The 17,468-nt window shown below is 49.9% G+C and overlaps 1 protein-coding gene across 4 annotated transcripts in view; it reads right to left on the bottom strand.

The window, feature by feature from the left end:
* The window catches only part of PAK4 (p21 (RAC1) activated kinase 4), a 54,164-nt gene that overhangs the window by 30,115 nt on the left and 6,581 nt on the right, over positions 1 to 17,468 (bottom strand). Inside the window, exon 1 of one of the 4 annotated variants that reach the window (XM_053267945.1) lies at positions 1,420 to 1,776. The exons of 2 other annotated variants lie outside the window; for them this stretch is intronic. The gene's annotated coding sequence lies outside the window, so the exon portion shown is untranslated. Of the gene's footprint in view, positions 1 to 502; positions 742 to 1,419; positions 1,777 to 17,468 lie in introns of those variants that run through there. One more of the 4 variants, XM_053267942.1, reaches the window with a different exon arrangement.

Genomic DNA, 17,468 nt, shown 5'->3' on the forward strand with positions numbered 1-17,468 from the left:
CACAATCAACAGGGCGGCGCAGACATGCACGGAAGACAATCTGACCAAGAAAGCCATAATTAGTAATTACATCTTGGCCGTTCTCTGCTGCTGTGCCTCTCTCCCGTCGGGGGCAACCAACCTACAGTGCAGATTTCTGGTTCAGGACGACTGAAGAAGAGGGTTCTGCACTCCAAAGGGTTTAGTGGGTCGTGGGGGGAATATACAAAAAGAAAGACTTTCCAGAACACAATCTACGCCGAGCAACCCCCCCCCCCAACACACACACTCCACCCTCAGCAAGCCTCTCCCCTTTCTTCACAAGCTAGTAAAAGCCACGCGGTGTCTTTTCAAGTGGAGGCTGTAGGACTTTCCCTGGAGGCCAGCTGGCTGCCAGAGCGCCCTCCTTGGCCATCATAGGGGGGGGGGCGGGGGGCTGTCCTGCAGCTGCCACCCTGGCCAAAACGGAGAACCCACCCGCCTCCTCGGCACCCTGTGGGGGAGGGCAAGCAACCTCCCTTACCTCTCTCATCGCGGTACTTCCTGAAGAGTCAGCCAGGGAGGGCTAGCGGAGAGGAAGCAGCCACGGGGCTGGGGGGCCCTCCTCCTCCTCCTCCTCCCCCCCTCCAGAAGAGGAGCCCGGATTCTCTGCTCAGCCCGGAAGAGACACTCAACGGGCTGGCCCAGGGAGGAGACACATGATCCTGCGCATGGAGGGACACACACACTCCTGCGCGTCTCCTCGTATTCCCCACAGAGACTACACAAGTTTCCTGACGTTGCAAGCCCAGAAGCCCCACCCTGCTCCCTCCGCCAGCCCTCCACGCTGCTGGGTGCAAGAGGAGGAGGAGGAGGAGAGGGGAGGCACACTGCCTCCAGCGGCCAAGCGGCTCCTCAGGAACATGCAGGGAGGAGGCATTTTGGCTACCAGCCTGGGCTGTTTGTAACTTTGTGTCTGCACCAGCCAACAGGCAGGAGTTCAGACCGGTCCTCCAGTGATGGGTGCATGTCACCTCAGTCACTTCTCGTTCTGATGCCAAACCCTCTAATCCTAGATGTGTGTGGGCTGGATGCCTGGGGAGGAGGGAAAGGAGGAAAGGCACTCTACATATGCCTAGAAGTACTCTTGTGATCCTACCCATTTCAGACCATGTGGTTCTGGGACCGAATCCCAGAAAGCTCTGGCTCAGGATTAAGCCCTGTCAGAGGGTGGGGCAGGTAAAAATGCCTCTGTGTCCGTGTCGGATCTGGCCTGGGGTGGAGCTGAGACACAGGCTCCTTCCTCAACAAGGCAAAATGTCACCCACAACCTCCTACACCCATCCAACTGTCTACAAGGTCTCCTTTCTTCACTCTTTCCGAGGGATTCCCGTCCCTCTGGAATAAGCCCTACATCACTGGGGCAGAACACCCATGGACTCCTTATTTGCATTCACTCACTGGATCGTTATGCCACCTCCTCCGCCAACACAGACCTGGAGTTTCAATCTGGAGGCATTTCTTCTTCTTCTTCTTCTTCTTCTTCACCTAAGGGGTTGGCACCACTTCAATGGGCCAAGCAGCGCCCTCTGCCCAGCCTTGCCTCTTTCTGCCCTGGCCCTCGACTGCTTCTTCCTGGCCGTATTTTCTCTCCCCCCCCCAACCACCACAGCCGATTTCAAGCCTCTTTGCATATGTCAGTTCAAATGGACAGAGCTACTCTGCTGCGGCCTCAGCAGCCATTTGGGACGTTCGTAACTCTACCCCGATCCGAGACAAAGATCCAGCAAAACTGGGACTTTGGACCCTTCGTCAGCTCAGAGTTTCACTTGGCTGGTCTGCCGATACTAGAAACAGGATCCAAAGCTATCAGAGCAGCGAGGAAGGGAGCGGTCCACGCTCTTCTAATCAAAGAAAGGGAAGGGATCCCAGTATTAGCTTGTTTTGAACAAAAAGGAGAAATGCTAACCTTTAAGCAGAATTCTCAAGCATTTGAAGAGTTTGTCACAGTTCACCACCTACCACTTTCCCCTAGTTTTCAGTCATTTCCATATTGTGAACCACCCAGGGATTTTTTTTTTTTAATGGGGCAGTATAGAAACGGAAGAAATAAATAAAAAAATTCACATATGCAAGGACAGGACAACAAGCAATGTAGGAGGGTGTGCTGGCGTCTGCCCCACAGGAAGCTGCCTGAGTGCACGCTAGGCCAGTGGTCTGTCTAGCTTAGGACTTTCCACAGCAGAGCTGCACAACACTGGCCCTCTAGCTGCTGTTGGACTACAACTCCCATCACCCCCAGTAACTGTGGTCAATAGTCAGGGACGAGTGGAGTTGTAATCCAACGACTGGCAGCAGCCCTCCAGGTGTCCAGACTGGGCCTGCATGGGCTGCACCCGTAGGCCGCAGCCCCATCCCCAGAGCAAGGAAGCAGGCATCCCTGCAGAGAGGTGAAATCTGAGGTCCGGCAGCCAGGAATTGTGAGGGAAAGCCTTTTTGTGAGAAGTTACCGAACACCTGGGATGCTCATGACGCTTGAGATGATGGATCATGGCTGTATGCAGAATGTTCTCTAGCAAAAACACACCGTATTTCTAGCACGGCTTTGCCAGTGGAAATTCACAGGGGACAGGAAAACTGCCTCTAAATTTAAGCAGACAAAGCGATGCAAGCTGTTCACAATGCTGCTGGGGACTGTGGCACCACGCGGCCTTGCTTTGGCCTACGTTCCTGCTGCAGAGTGGGGGAAGAACTGAGCTCCCACCCCTGCTGAGCACCCAACAGCCGGACTTTCTTCAGGATACTTCAGGGGAGGTGGGCCTGGGCCTCCCAGCCAATACATTCGTCTTTGGAGGCTCTTCCCAGAGCTCCCTCTCCTTCGGCTTGGGAGGGGAGTCACAGCAGGAGAGAGGGCCTGCCTGTAGGCTTCCAGCAGCACCTGGTGGGCCACTGTGTGAAACTGGACGCTGGACTAGATGGGCCTCCTTGGGCCTGATCCAGCAGGGCTCTTCTTATGACTTGTGGCACCCCACATCTGGAATGCCCTTCCCAGAAGCCTCTCCTGCCCCCTAACTTGTGCCCCTGGTGCCAGGCAAAGACCTCTGGCATGCCCCCGCCTTTCACTGCATCAGTTAGCCAATTTTCATTGCAGAGTCTTTTTGCCCTTCCTACTGGTTTTAAATATGTTCTATCATTTCGGCTGTGCCAGTTCCCTTTCAAAAATAGCTGTATGCCCAATTTTAAAAGTTGTATTTTATTGTTAATTCTTGTTAGCTGCTCTGGGTGTTTCCTAGCCGGAGGGCGGCATGCGAATTCTGAAAATAAATGTGCAGACTTATTTACTCATCAACTGCTGGGAGCCAAATGAGATTGTATGGTACAAAAAATAGTTTATCCCAAGTTGTAAGAGCCGTACGTTTCTCTAAGCCTCAGCTTCTGTCTTGAAATGTGTCAGGATCTTAAAGGGTTTCCACACACTAGGGTTTGCCCCCCACTTTAATGACGGGAGGATCATAAGATTTCCTCACGATTGTTTCCCCAGGCAGCTCTTTCGTCTACTGGATTTGGGTTGTGTTCTAGCCTGTTGGCACCTCGTGTACAACATTATCCTGCAGGAGATGAAGAAGGGGTTAACAGAAATAAGAACTGAAGCCAGAGGGAACTGGAGCCAGAACACCGCCAGGAGACTTCAGCTCACAACCAATGAAGCAGCAGCCTGTGAAATAAGAGTGGCCAATTGAGCAGGGGTATTTGATGGCTCAACATCAAAAGGGGGAAAGCGAGGAGGGGGCTGTGGTGGGGAGAGGAGAAGGTAATGGTGGGGGTGCTGAAGCACTCAAGAGGCAGACACTGATTTAGCAACACTATCTCTCTAGTCTACCTAGCTCAGTCTGGTCTGCTTTGACTAGCAGTGGCTCTCCCAGGTTCCAGGCAGGAGTCTTTCCCAGCCCTACCTGGAATCTTCTGCATGCAAAGCAGATGCTCTCCCACTGAGCTATGGTCCCTGTGTGCTTAACCCTGACAATGGTCGGAGTAGGTCTCCATTAGAAACACAGACAACACACTCTTTTGGGGTTGAGGCATGGCAGGCAGCCTATGGCTTCATAGGTTCAACCCATCACTTTGATTTTGCCCAGAACACTGCAGCCATGGTGCTCTGGCCACGTTAAGCCTCCCCCACACAATTAACACTATTCCTTTTGCACTTAGTGTCTTTGGAGCACTGAATAGCCACACACTCGGCCACCTCACAGTCACCCTGAAATAGAGGCCAGCATTATTGTGGAGAAGGGGGCGGGGCTCCTAGAGCCGCCGGACAGAGCCTCCCCATCCAAGAACACACCTGCAACTCTCAATGATTTTTAGGCCAGTAATCCTTGAACTCTGGGAACTGGAGTTTCACAAATCTCAACCCTGACGTGAATCAAATGTTGTGTGGGATGAGTCTCTGGCTGGGAAGATGGCTCTGAGCCAGGGAACCTCCAAGAGAGGTACTTCCTGCCTCACGTAAGAGAGGAAGAACACCAGCCCAGAACCAGCCCATTAACAGCTATGGAATTCAATAGGTGTGGGCAAGGAGCTCCACCAGCTAATTCCTAATTGCCCCAAAGACAACACACAGGCAAGAGAGACTTTAGCGATACACCCAGATGTCAACATCCACCGCCCACCCCAGACACTTCCATTTCGGTTTCCTGGTCATATCCATTCCTTTTATTTACTGCTATATTTAAATACTGCCTTTCATAATACATCTCAAGACAGTTTCATCATATTTACATCCTCCCCTTCCTCCAAGGAGCTCAGGGTGACAAACAAGACTCAGGCTTGTTATTAGGCTGAGATGGTGACTGACCAAAGGCTACAGGGTGATCTCCATCACCATGGTCTCCCTGATCCGACATGCTGTCTATCGAACTGGATCAACCCTTACCAGATTGATGAGCCCATCAAGGACGAGGTTTCCATACTTAGGGAAAACCCATTCAAGTGGAGTCCAGGAGAGCTATTCTCCAAGCCCCAGGGTGGAAACACAGCAAGGAAGATACTCCAGCAAAACTCCTTCCTCCACTTCCATCGGTGGGCTCGGCCTCTCAAGGGGAAAGGCAACTTCAGATTCTTAAACCGCTGCTTTATGGTAGACCTTGACGCATTTTCTTTGGATCTAGGAGCCAGCCAATGGACACTTGACTTAGTTACAGACATTGTGGCAGGGAGACAGTAAACTGTGGAGGGAGAGTGTATCTGTGCTTCTCTTTATCCCCCTTACAAGCAGCATACTTAGAACTGACATAGGGCTACATGCGACAGACACACGACAGGTTGGGTATCTCTAATCCGGACATCCAAAATCCGGAAACCACCACAGCGTGTGCCCACAGCACCGACTCGTTGCGGCTTAGTTTTCATTACATTTCCAGCTACCTGTAGTTATCATAAATTCAATGCTTATTTGTTTTTAATAATCTAAATAAAATCTAAAAAATAAAATACAGTGTACGGTAACCCTTCATGTTTAGACTTGGATCCCATGCCCAAAATATCTCATTACAAATATGCAAATATTCCAAAATCCAGAAAAGTCCAAAATCTGGAACACTTATGGTCCCAAGCAGTTCGGATAAGAGATACTCAACCAATATAGTCTAGATGCCATGGTAAAATTTCTAGGCACCATGGCTCCCTGGCTTTTGGGATTTGTCAAGTCCTGCATTATTTATTGTTCGATTTATATACTGCTTTTCATTAAAATAATCTCAAAGTGGTTTACAATACAATTAAAACACAAAGCAAGTAGGTTAGTGGAGCAGGAATTCCCCTGCTGTCCATGACTCAGGGCTACACAACATTGGGCCTGTTACCACACCTCCGTTTTTATGTTTGCTTACTTAACGTAACGAAACTAAGCATAGAGGCCACTTTTTCAGCAAAGTAGCATACATATTTAAGCACGATATGACAAAATTGTAAGATCAGCCAGGAGTAAACACAGCTCCAAAACATCTAAATCAACCAAATGGGTGACAAAACTAAGAATTCCTGCTTTCCTGCCCAAGACAGCCAAAAGCTGAGCTCCTCCCCTGTTCCAAAGTGGCGGGGGCCACTGTAGAAAAAGCCCTGCTTTTCACCAGTCACAATTCTATCCTCTTGCAACAGCATCGTGATCACCTGACTGCAACTGGCACGTGGTCTGATTCAGGGAGAAGCAGTTCAATTTCTTCCCCACTAGAAAGCAATGAAGGTGAAGGGCCACAGGGCCAGCACCAGGCTTGAGGGGACCCTTGGCAAAGTACCTGCCGACGGACACTCCTATGTCGCTGCCCCCTCCATGGGTTATCTCTAGGCAGCAGCAACCGCCCACTTTCAGTCCCCCCACCACCACCATATGCAGCATCCTTCCGAAGGGAAGCAGCCTGTGTGGGAAATTAAGCTTAAGAAGTTTGGGGAGAAAGGGCTCCAGCCCAGCCTGCTCACTGCGGTGCTAGTTTCCTAGTGTGGCGAGTCCCCAGCCGACCCTCTTACCATCTGTTTCACTGCCACCTCTGTCTGCTGCATCTGCAGACCAGGCTACAGTGGCCCAACGGCATCTCAAGCCCAGGGGGATCCTCACAGAGTGGCTCTCTACAGCTAAAGCGCAGCTCGGGGAGATGTGGGCCCTGGTGCCTCCACCGCATTCCTCCTGCAGGGCCAGTTGCAGCGTCCAGAGCCCCCCTCCCAGCGGCTCCTCTTGCTCAGCCGGCAGCCCCCTGCACTGCTCTGCTCCTTTCCCCGCACCATGCAAGCAACCTTCCCACACAAGCTGCCAAAGGCTCTCTGCTTCCTCACCTGCCCAGCCCCATGCCAGGAAGAGGCAGCAATGACCAACACCAACAGGTACATGATTAACCCTTTGCTTCCTGGCAGCAGCAGGAGCATGGCAGGCATGGCAGGCTTCTCATCCAAGCCTGCTAATCACTTCGCAATGACTCAGCCTTCCCAGCAACATCACAGCAGGGGGCTGGGACACCATCCTTCTCAGCCAGCTCACTGGGTCAGGAGACTGAGTCAAGAGCTTTGCACAGCTGCTTTCGGTTCTTCCTCCTAAGCACAATCCCATTCACCCTGTGAACTTCCAGTCAGCTCTAGTCCTTCCCCTAAACAAGCAGATCTGCACCGCAAAAGTGGGTCTCTCCCTCCTTTGGGCCTATAAACAATAAATTTAGTTTATTTATAAATCGAGTTTTTAAGCTAATGAAAATTCTACATCCATTCCAATCAAAGCCAAGCCAATTAAAAGCAGCACGGCACCACCCTAGCCATAGGAGTGAGTGCCTATAAGGTGTTCTGTGCCACACCACAGACTCCAGCCCAGTTGGGTTGGCTTGTTGGGGAAGGGCCAACATTTGCCTTCACTTCTAGTCTACCCCAGCAGCCAGCACAAGGAGAGGACTTCCAGCCCAAAGCACTTCAACAGCCAAGCAGCTGGCCTCTTGATTTCCTGGGTAGCCAAGGACAAGCCAAAGTCAACCTCGGAGAAAAAACCGTGCTGCCAGCTCACGCCCAACCTCAACCTAGAATTCCTCTAAAGGTCACATCCACCTGGACACGACAAAAAGGTAATAGAGCAACTGCAAATGAAAATCCAAGTCCCTTTTCATTTACGCATAATCAATCTGCTGCTCTCGACGGCCTCCAAGAGGAATTTGCTGTAATGAGGATTTTAATGCAATCTGGCAGCAGACCATACTGCTGGTACTAATGGTATCTTTAAAAACAACCACCAACAACCAGCCCTTTGACTGGACAACACAGAGTGTGGGCTCTTTTCTTTCCCTCTCAGCCTGGGGGTGGGGAGAGATCCTGATCTCAGAGAGATACCAAGTCTGGATTTCTCAGGTTTCCACTGGCAGAAATTAGATCATAGCCAAAGCCCACCTCCCACGTAGAATGATGGCAGAGTGGCGGCCTCTGCACCTCCAGCCCCGCTCACACAAAAATACTTACAAATGCAGGAACAAAGAAACTGAACCCTGTTGGCTTGATTGTGCAAAGAAAGCATTTCAGGACACAGAAAGCAACCACTTGGGGGTGGGGAGAGTTCCGAACACGCTCTTTCCCCCTGCAGGTTGTCTGCAGACATAAGCTGCATTTCCTCTCAACAGCTGTTTCCCTGCTCGCTTTGCCTGCTCTCACTGCTTGGACAGAAAGACCTTGTCCTAGTTCTGCCAGATGTGGCCCTTTGTCAAGGTAGCTCCAACAGAGTGTTTGAGCGAAAGCTGAATCTTGCAGAGCAAAGGAGATCTCCCCACCAGCGTTCCCTCTAATTTTCTTCATCTCTGTGTGGAATGAGTTTTGTTCTGGGTGGCAGTATCAAGGCAGTGGGACCTTCCCAATTCAAACTGAGCAGGATCTAAAATTAACTAAGTGGAAATCCAGAAACATGTGAGCACGTGCACACACATGTGCACGCCTTAGAGGGAACACTGCTCCTCACCAAGGGTGGTTTCCACAAGTCTGCCCTGAATACAGGGCCATCACAGTTCATACCTTCTGCTCTTGCCTGTGGGCTTCCCAGAGGCATCTGGTGGGCCACTGTGTGAAATAGGATGCTGGACTAGAGAGGTTCCCTTGGGCCAGATCCAGCAGGGCTTGTCTGATATTCTTATGTTCTACCCATCAACTCCATTCCAGTCAATGGTTCCTCGTCGCTTTCAGCAAAGAAGCATCTGGCATCATATCAGATAAAGCCAAAGCAAGCAGCGTATTTTGAGCCACAGTGCTGGAGATCTGAAATTAACCTTTTAGGACCACAAAAGCATCAGGCCATCTGCAAGTCCGTTCCCTGAAAGATCTCCGAACTCCTTGATGAAAAAGATCTAAGCACACTTAGCAACAACAACAAAAAGCAATTCCACAGCATAAATTGACAAGTCTCCTGAAAAGCCAGGCATGAAAGAGTGACCAGCTGAGGTGCTGCTCAAACCTCGGGCCTGCAAGGAGCCATGAAGCAATGCTCCAAAGCATCCCTTTGGCTCGAGAGGATCTGGAGCAATGGAGCAGGAGGAGCTTTCCAAGGGTGCCCCCCCCCCAGGCTGTTTTCTCTTCAGCTCTCTCAGCCAGAGCTTGCCTCAGGTCCAGCCATGGCAGACAAGCCCAGAAATCAATGGCCAAGGGTGGGTGCACACAGGTTAGGGCTAGGGCTCCCTCCCCACGCCTGGCCATCCAGCCCTCCGACTTAGCACAACGGCCATTCCTGTGAAAGGGCTTGGAAGAGTGCATCCAGTGCCTGAAAGAGCTACCACAAGCTCCAGCTCCACTTCTGGACGCCTCAGAGGGCAATAAATATTTTGCTCCGCAGCTTCTTAAGAGGTTGCCATTGGCCTAAAGCTTTGACAGAAGTTTCTCTCGTGGTTCATGCTAGGGAATGATTTCCTGACATTTTTCCACGATCCCCAGTCCACTCCCCGCCCCCCAGGCACACATCTTTATGCAGCCCACACATGGTGCATCCCTGTTTTTAATCAGGGAACCAGGAATGTTTGCGATGGGAAGGCAGCCATGTGTAGGAAAGAGAGAGGCGATAAGGCCTTGGCTGTGGCCCTGAGGAGGAGATGGGGGGGGGGGCTTCCCAGGCCTCCCCTCCTCCTGCATTCCTCAAGCAGCTTCCTCTGACACCAAAGGATTCAAAAGCGCTCACTAATGCAAATGCAAATTGTGACCATCACAGCCTCCTCTGGGCAGAAAATGCCAAAAAAGAAGGAGGTGTAAGAGTTATCTTGGCTCCCCTCACCCAGCCATTTGCATACATCACCACATTCTTATTTTTCCAGGAGGCAAAAGGAAATCTTTGACTGCAGCTGAGAGCCTTATGCGGGAGATGGACTCAGGGGAACACACAGGGGAGACCAAACTGGTCACAGCCTCGCTTTCCCTGAGGCCACCAGCCTGTCTTCAATCTGACATGGAGCCCTGGCAAAGTTAATCCAGCCTTGGGGTGCCACCACCAAGACAGTCCTTTCTCTGGCAGCACCTCCCTTGCCTCAGACATTCTCCTGCACAGCTCCCATCCCTTCAATGGGGCTTGTAGAAGAGAAGCCCACTCAGCCACCCTTCGTGGAGCTAAACTCTCCCCTTGTTTTATGCCCACCCCAGAAGTCCCAGCCAGGAGGGAGCTCCACACAGCACTCCACTCCACTCTGTGGTCCCTACAAACCTCTCCGGTATGGAGCAAGAATGTCACAAGGCTGGTGGTGGCAGCAGCAGCAAGTCAGCAGGCAGCTCCTACTTGGTAGTAATTAAACTGCAAGTTGATTATGCAAGACCCTTAATTAGCCCTTTACAGCATTTACCAAAATTACAGCGCATTTCCTCGCTAAACATACACGTGGGATGGGCGGGGGGGGGGAGAAAGTTTTCACAGCACTGGTACTAATTTCCATTAGTTGAGCACATACCCATTACTTAAAATTATGTAAGGAAGCGTAAATCTCACAGGAGGAGACTTTCCTGCAGGTTTGCCAGCCCTGCCTGGTCTTCCTTGTCCACATCTGGATGCCTGCTCTGGAGCTAGGCCTCATGCAGGGGATGCTCCTGGACATCCCGTTCGCCTATTTCCTTCGATGAAGGGGGCCCAAATACATATTTTAGAGACCAGCCGCCACCTCCTCTTCTTCCCTCTCTCCAACCTGATGGCAAGTCCAAGAATCTGAAATCAACCCCCAGCAGCCTGAATTAGAAGCGGAACAGCACATTCATGCCAGGATGCTGGCCAATTTGCCCCCTTTTGCCGTTTCCCCTTTGCACTAGTTTAACTGCAGCTTGCTTTATTAATTACTCCTTTTCCTTCCCGTGGCTTGCTACTCAATCTCATGTGCTTGAGAAGCACACACTTTAGCACAAGCCATTTATAAGGCATTGTTTAAAGCTAATTCTTGCTCATTAAGATCTTTCCCAACTGCCTTGTCATTTGCACTCTAAGTACTTTCCCTCCTGTTGCTTCTCCACCTTCAAGGCATCCTTTGCCACGTCCCCAGAGAGCTCTGGGATCCAGGCACATTCCCAGAAGTTCAACCCCTAATTGCTTTTCAAGGCCACAATGTAAACAAAGAGAAGAGCACAGGGGAGAAGCAACAAGTCCCACCCAGCCAGCTGAGGCACAGGTAAAGCTCAGGAATGCACTCAACTCTGGACTGGATGAAGTGGAGGGCATGGAACTTCGATAGACTACCCAGCTACTGGCACTAAGCACAGATGGCACCAATGGAGAGGCCTATACGGCTCTCTTGCAGTCTCACTGCTTGACAGATACTGACCTGCACTCCCAACTGCCCAATTCACCAGCGTCTGTTGTTTATTCAAGTACGTGGCGCCTGCCCAGGGCCTAACCACTAAACCATACCTCTACGGGAAGTGCCCTGTTCCTGGGACTGGGCCCCTGCTCTTCTCCTTCTACACCCAACTCAAATAATCCACTTAGCAGGCCGACAGATTACACACGTCTCCCTGTCAGTCTCCATCAGCGCAATGAGGCAAAGCACACATTCCATCATGTGCCTGGAGTTACAGAACACCACACAGGAGAGCAAGCGCCTCTACGCGTGTTTGGGCCTTCCAATCAAGGCCAGCAAGTCCCCCATGCGTGCACTGACATCTTGGAGGGGAACATGAGCAGACGGGGAAGAGACAGCTATAAACAGAACCCAGACCTAGAAAAGCATCCAGAGCCCTGTCACACAGGGAGGGGTGAGGGGAAAAGAGCTGGATTTTCCTGCAGAAACTCCTGTGCTTTGCTGCAGTTCTTGGAGCCAACCTGCTAGGTGCCAGGAGCCTGTATGACAGCCTATTCTTTTCCACTGAAGCTTGCACAGGAGGTGGATGAACTGACGGATGAGGCTCTAGAACGGCCTCTTCAAGAAGCAGTCTCAGGGCTCCACAAAATCTTAAGCTTCAGCATCACAAGTTTGGGGTCCTGGAAGCTGGAGGTCGTTCCCTACCTCTGACCTGCGTGGCAGCCCTGCCTTTTGAAATATATACACAAAAAAGCAAGCAAGAGTCAGCAAAAGGTAACGAGGGGAAGGTTCCTCTCCAGGATTTTACAAGCTCACCCGCCACACTCAGTCTGGCAAGTGCCCCTCTGAATTCTGGTGAGCAGAATTAATGGAGCAGCCAAGAAAGAGGCAGCTCAGCAGGCAGGCTTGGAAGCTTGCTTGCATCTTGAGCACAAATCAAGATGCAGAAAACTGGACAAGTCACTCTGGAGAGGCTGGTGTGGGTAAGGCCAATTACCTTGCACTCACTGTTCCCTCTAAGAGGGATTCCCAGATGTTGTTGACTACAACTCCCAGCATCCCCAGCTGCAGTGGCCTTTGGCTGGGGATTCTGGGAGTTGTAGTCAACATCTGGGAATCCCTATGAGAAGGAACACTGCTTGCACTTCTAGCTCAGAATGAGCTTTTGGAAAAGCAAGCAAGCATTTAGACAGGCTAACAGTCCTTTGCACAATCATTTGGCTCAGGGGTTCTCATACTTGGGTCCCCAGATGTTGTTGGACTACTTCTCCCACCTTCCCCCACTTGCTAGAAAGTTGCATTTCAACTGGCAGAAGCAAGCGTCCATTAAGCAGCGTGTTCTGCATATCTTTGCAGAGAGGAAAAGATCAGCCTTCAAAATTAGAAAAGAGGAGAGCCTGCAGAAAACGATGACATCACAGATTTGAAGTTAAAATAATAACAGTAATGTCCATTAAGCTAGATAGAGCCAGAGGTTAATATGCAACTGCATTCAGTTTGATGAAACTGAGATCTGTTTTGAAAACGTGTATCGTATTGCTGCAGCATCATGGAGGGACTGGATTTCACAGCTGTGGACCCCCAAGGGGAGGATGCTGGGAATAAGCTTGGGCGGAAGATGGTGCATGTGTTTGGAGAGCTACTCGCAAGGGGTTACTTGGGGAGTGTGGGTGCGTGCTTGGAATGAAGAGAGGGGTTGGGGGGCGGACTGATATTTGGCAAGGAAGCCAAAATGATCTTTGTGGACCCCCGTTTCTCCCCCTTGGAGGAAACCAAGGCATCCAAGATGGCGCTTCCCTGATACGGGTGTATAAAGCCACTGCTGAGCTGTGTTCAGGGCTTACAAAGCAGCCTGCCTCACTGGGCCCATACAAGGGAATTAGCTCTCTGGGATTAGCCAAATCAGCAAAGCGCTCAGAAAGCGTCTCACTCTCTTGAATGAATGCATTCTCATTAAGCCTGGAGAGAAAAAGTGGGGGCAGAGAGAGGACGGAATAATGCAGCTAACACAAATGCAGTCTCCATCTTAACAATCGCTTAAAAACCTTGGAAAAAACGAGTCGCAAATCCTCAGGGATGCCTTGCACTGGCTGAGAGCACGATTTCGAGCCCTCAGCTGTGCTTGAACTATTCAGTGGTTTTGAGGGGAGGGTTGGAGTTTGGGGGGTGGGGTGTAAAAGCTAACTGCCTGATGCTGCCACTTTGCAAATTCCTCCAGGTCCCCATCAAGCACAGGAGAAGTCAGCTTTTATTAAGAGGTGCAGGTACAGCTGAACTCAAGGGCAAGAAGCAGCAGAGCCAGGAAAATTCTCTCCCAGCAGCAAAGCAAAGCCATTCACAGTGGAAATGGGCTTGCTGTGAACATTCCAGGGCCTCCCACAGCATGAGAGGTGAGGGAGAGGCAAGCCAGCCATGACATTTGGATATGAGACCCCCATTCACAGGGTGGCCACTCCTTGAGAGACTCATCCAGGGGGGCACAATCCTAACCATGTCGCTTTCCTCTGAAGCCTCGAACTGAGCAGGCTGTACCAAAAAAACCTCCCAGGGCTCAAAAAATCACTGCTGCTTTCAGGAGAGACTATACACAACTAGCAAAATGAATGAATGAATCAATCAATCTTTAGTTCAACCAACAATCAGCAAACTCAACAACAACATACATTAAAATAAGTAGTAGGATAATAAGTAACTACAACAATACAGCTAAGAAGAATTGAACAACTCTTGATGAATTTTACAGACTATAACACAAAACTTTGCAACATTTAAGAAAATTAAATCATTCTGGTTGGACAGTAATATTCAAGGTAAAATAAATCTGAGTGGTCTGGGGGAAAAACTAAAAAGGGAGAGATAAAACAAGAATGAATATCTTTGTTAAAATGACAGTAAAGGAGGACATGAGCCATAGATTCAATGACACCTACACCACCAGGGCAGAACTGGGCTGTATATGGGATTTTTAAAACATTTACCTTCTAATATGGCCATAGGAAGCACATTAAAATGTGCTAGATTTAAAGCTCTTCTGAATTTTGGGACCATTATTTGATGTTGATAACTTGCTGGCCTTGAAATAAAAAGTTGGATACTCAAAAACACATCCCTCGGGAGGCAAGAATGCTCTAATTGCCCTTCCACATCCATCACCCATGGTTTAAGTGCCAACTTAGCCTGCTCAAAGCCCATCACCATAAGCGCATCCTGAGAGAAGCCATAATAATACCATGTCTGCAGGAGAGATCTTTTCCACTCTGTGTTAAATGCACAGAACTAGGGCTTGGTCATCAGCCTGTCAGGGCCTCATGTGGCCCAGACACTGACTCAGGGATGGGAGCCATACCGTCACTGGAGCCAGCACAGACCCTGGTAGAGGCTTGAAGATGTGACCTTAGAGGACCCATAGCAAGACCCAAAACGAGAGCGAGCCACTCATCCATTAAGAAGGAACAAGAGAGCACTCACTGCCCCAGTGACCCCCCAACTTCTCCCAGACCCAGAGGGCCCATCCAAAAATCACATTCAGACATGGCCCGCCCGTGACCTCATCATCCACCTCCCCGTTAAGAGTTGGGGATTCCTGCCCCTAATGTGCTACCCCAGCAGATGCTGTGCTGCCTTGCTGGCCTCCACAGCAAGACAGGACACCACTGAGCCCTACACACTCCTCTGGACACAAGGTGTGTTTGAACAGGATGGGTCCAGAGGCACGTCAGAAGTATGCAAAACAACTGGTTCATCTGACTACTCATTCAGATGAAGGCAGCACTGGATGAATGGCTTTGCCCTAGAGGTCTAGCAGGACAGAGTGCGGAAGACCTGGGTGAAAGCTGGCTTACTACCTTCCTAGCATAGAGCTCAGTGCACAAAAGCAGGGGGGCGACCGTGGGGCATCTCCTCCTGCCCCTCCCATGCAGGCGGACAAGGCTACATTCTTATTCACCCTCTTGAAGGACAAGTCCAGAAGCACCAGGCTTCACAACTCTGCAAAGGATGCCTTCCTTTCCAACTCTTGGTCCCTCATTCACACAAAACATACAAAGCCCTTGCAAACCGAACCAAGTCCTGGGCTTGGGTGGCATCTCATTCCATCTTCTACAGCAGGGTACTTTCAACAGGTTGATGACACCCAACTATTTCCCCTTTTTTAACCTAATCCAGGAGAAGCAGAGTCACCTATCCGTGACAGTCATAGCCTGGATGAGGGCCTCCAACTCGAAACTCAAGCTGGACAAAACAGAAGTATTGATGCTCAGGGCTGACCTAGAGACGTGGTGGGAGCAGAACAGCTTAACCACACTGTTGCCTGTTGGCTTCTGGAGGTAGCACAAAGTGCTCTTTTTCTTTCTTTAATGCCCTCAGCAGCCTGGTCTCCATGCACTGCATGATGCGCTTGCTCCCATAGGTCCTTCTTTCGTCTTTGACTGACAGGAAAGGATCTCCACATCCCATATTTTGGCCATGTGAAACAAGTAAGCATGTAGGTGCAGTGCAGGCCGTAGGGGCACTTGCTTCATGGAAGATCCCTCCTTATTCCAATCTCAGCAGCTGTTTTTGCATTTCACTATGCCAGGCTGTACAACCTTCTTAACTGACGCCGTTTCATTTATCCAGCTTTGGCCTGTAGGACTCTTTTTAGTTTTGTGCATTTCTTGTTTTTGCTTTATGCTATTTCATTGCATGCCACTCCAAGGGCCATTTTGGCAGAAAACATACAGCACATCAGTAGACAGCCTAGTCGACCCCAAGAGCACTTCTGCTTTTAATCAGTTGTGTTGCTTGCTTCTTTAAAATGGCATCAGATGCTTGCTTTTCTCTTGCAGCAGAAGACAAGGGAACCTCCTTCTGTCATGGGCTACTCACTCCCCCTACCCTCAATCCTAATGATCACATTTCCAAATGTCAGTTTATTTGTAAAATCCAGTCTGCTTGAGTCACCACAAGAATGCAACTCAAAATCAACCCCATCCCAAAATATCAGGGAAAAGAAATGATTAAATTCCTAAGCACTGAAATGGCTTTTTAAGATTATTTCAGCACCCAACAGCACAAGGCTGTTTTTTTTTTTTTTTAAGTGTAGGTGCCAACATCCAGCTCTGCCCCAGCCGCTGCCTCCTCGCCATCTTCCCATGGAACTGAAGATCATGAGGAACACACAGGCAAGGGGGACCCTCCCTGACCAGCCAGCCTTCCTGATATGCCTAAACCTATCACACTGTACGCTGAACAGATGGATAATTTTTTCCCCTCCAAGCCTAGACGTTCAAAGAGACCGTCTTCCTTATGTTCTTCAGCGCTCAAAATTAGAACATACGGCTCTGCAGAAAAGGCTCCCAACTCAGTTGTAAAAATACGTCCTCCCCCTCCAATCTCTCTTCCACCCACTAAATCCTTGAATTTTTCATCGGCGGGGGGGGGGGGAGTCAAGTAGCAAGAGGAAGGCTTGAACATATTAGATGCTCCTTATGTACATGCTGCACCCTGCTTCCTCCTTGACTTTAATCTTCTGAAAAGCAAGGCACTGCTGGTTTGATCTCAAGGCACTGAACTCCCCTCTCTTCTGACACCCACGATTGCACAGTCAGTAGATGAAGCCACAGCTCAGTGGTGGTGTATATGCTTTGCATACAGAAGATCCCAGCTTCAGTCCCAGGCCTTTCAGTTATAAAGAAGCTCAGGTTACAGGGCTGAGAGCGACTTCTCTCTGCTCAAAGGCTCTTCTGGCACCATGGAGGCTAACAAAGTCATTTTAGCAGCAGCTTCCGTGGACCGGAGCCAGAGCACCACTCAACAGAAGAGACAGCCATGGACGAGGTAGACCACAACCTCCGCATTCAGGACAGAGGTTTCTCCTCCCCAAGTCAGCCTTGTATCCCTTAAGAACCCAGGAACGTTAACACGTATCCAGGCAAAAAAGGAAACAAAACCCAAATATCTGTTGAATCCAGAATCCCAAGAAACTGGCCAGTTTTTACAATGCTGTATACATTACAAACTCAAATATATTAGAGGGAAAGGAAGAGAGAATAATATCCTTCTGTGAGTGCAGATAAATATTAGCAAAATATTTATCACTGATACTGTGCCTCGTTTCCATGTGTATCTTACACACACACCTGGAAGCAGGAACAAAACCGAGCGCGAAAAAAGATTTCCTGCACTTTCATCTAACAAAAATGAATTCCGATGGATACCATTCAGAACCTTGCTGCTGTTTACCATGCTGGAACTGATGTGGAA

This window comes from Hemicordylus capensis, chromosome 7, assembly GCF_027244095.1.
Source record: "Hemicordylus capensis ecotype Gifberg chromosome 7, rHemCap1.1.pri, whole genome shotgun sequence".
Lineage (NCBI taxonomy): Eukaryota > Metazoa > Chordata > Lepidosauria > Squamata > Cordylidae > Hemicordylus > Hemicordylus capensis.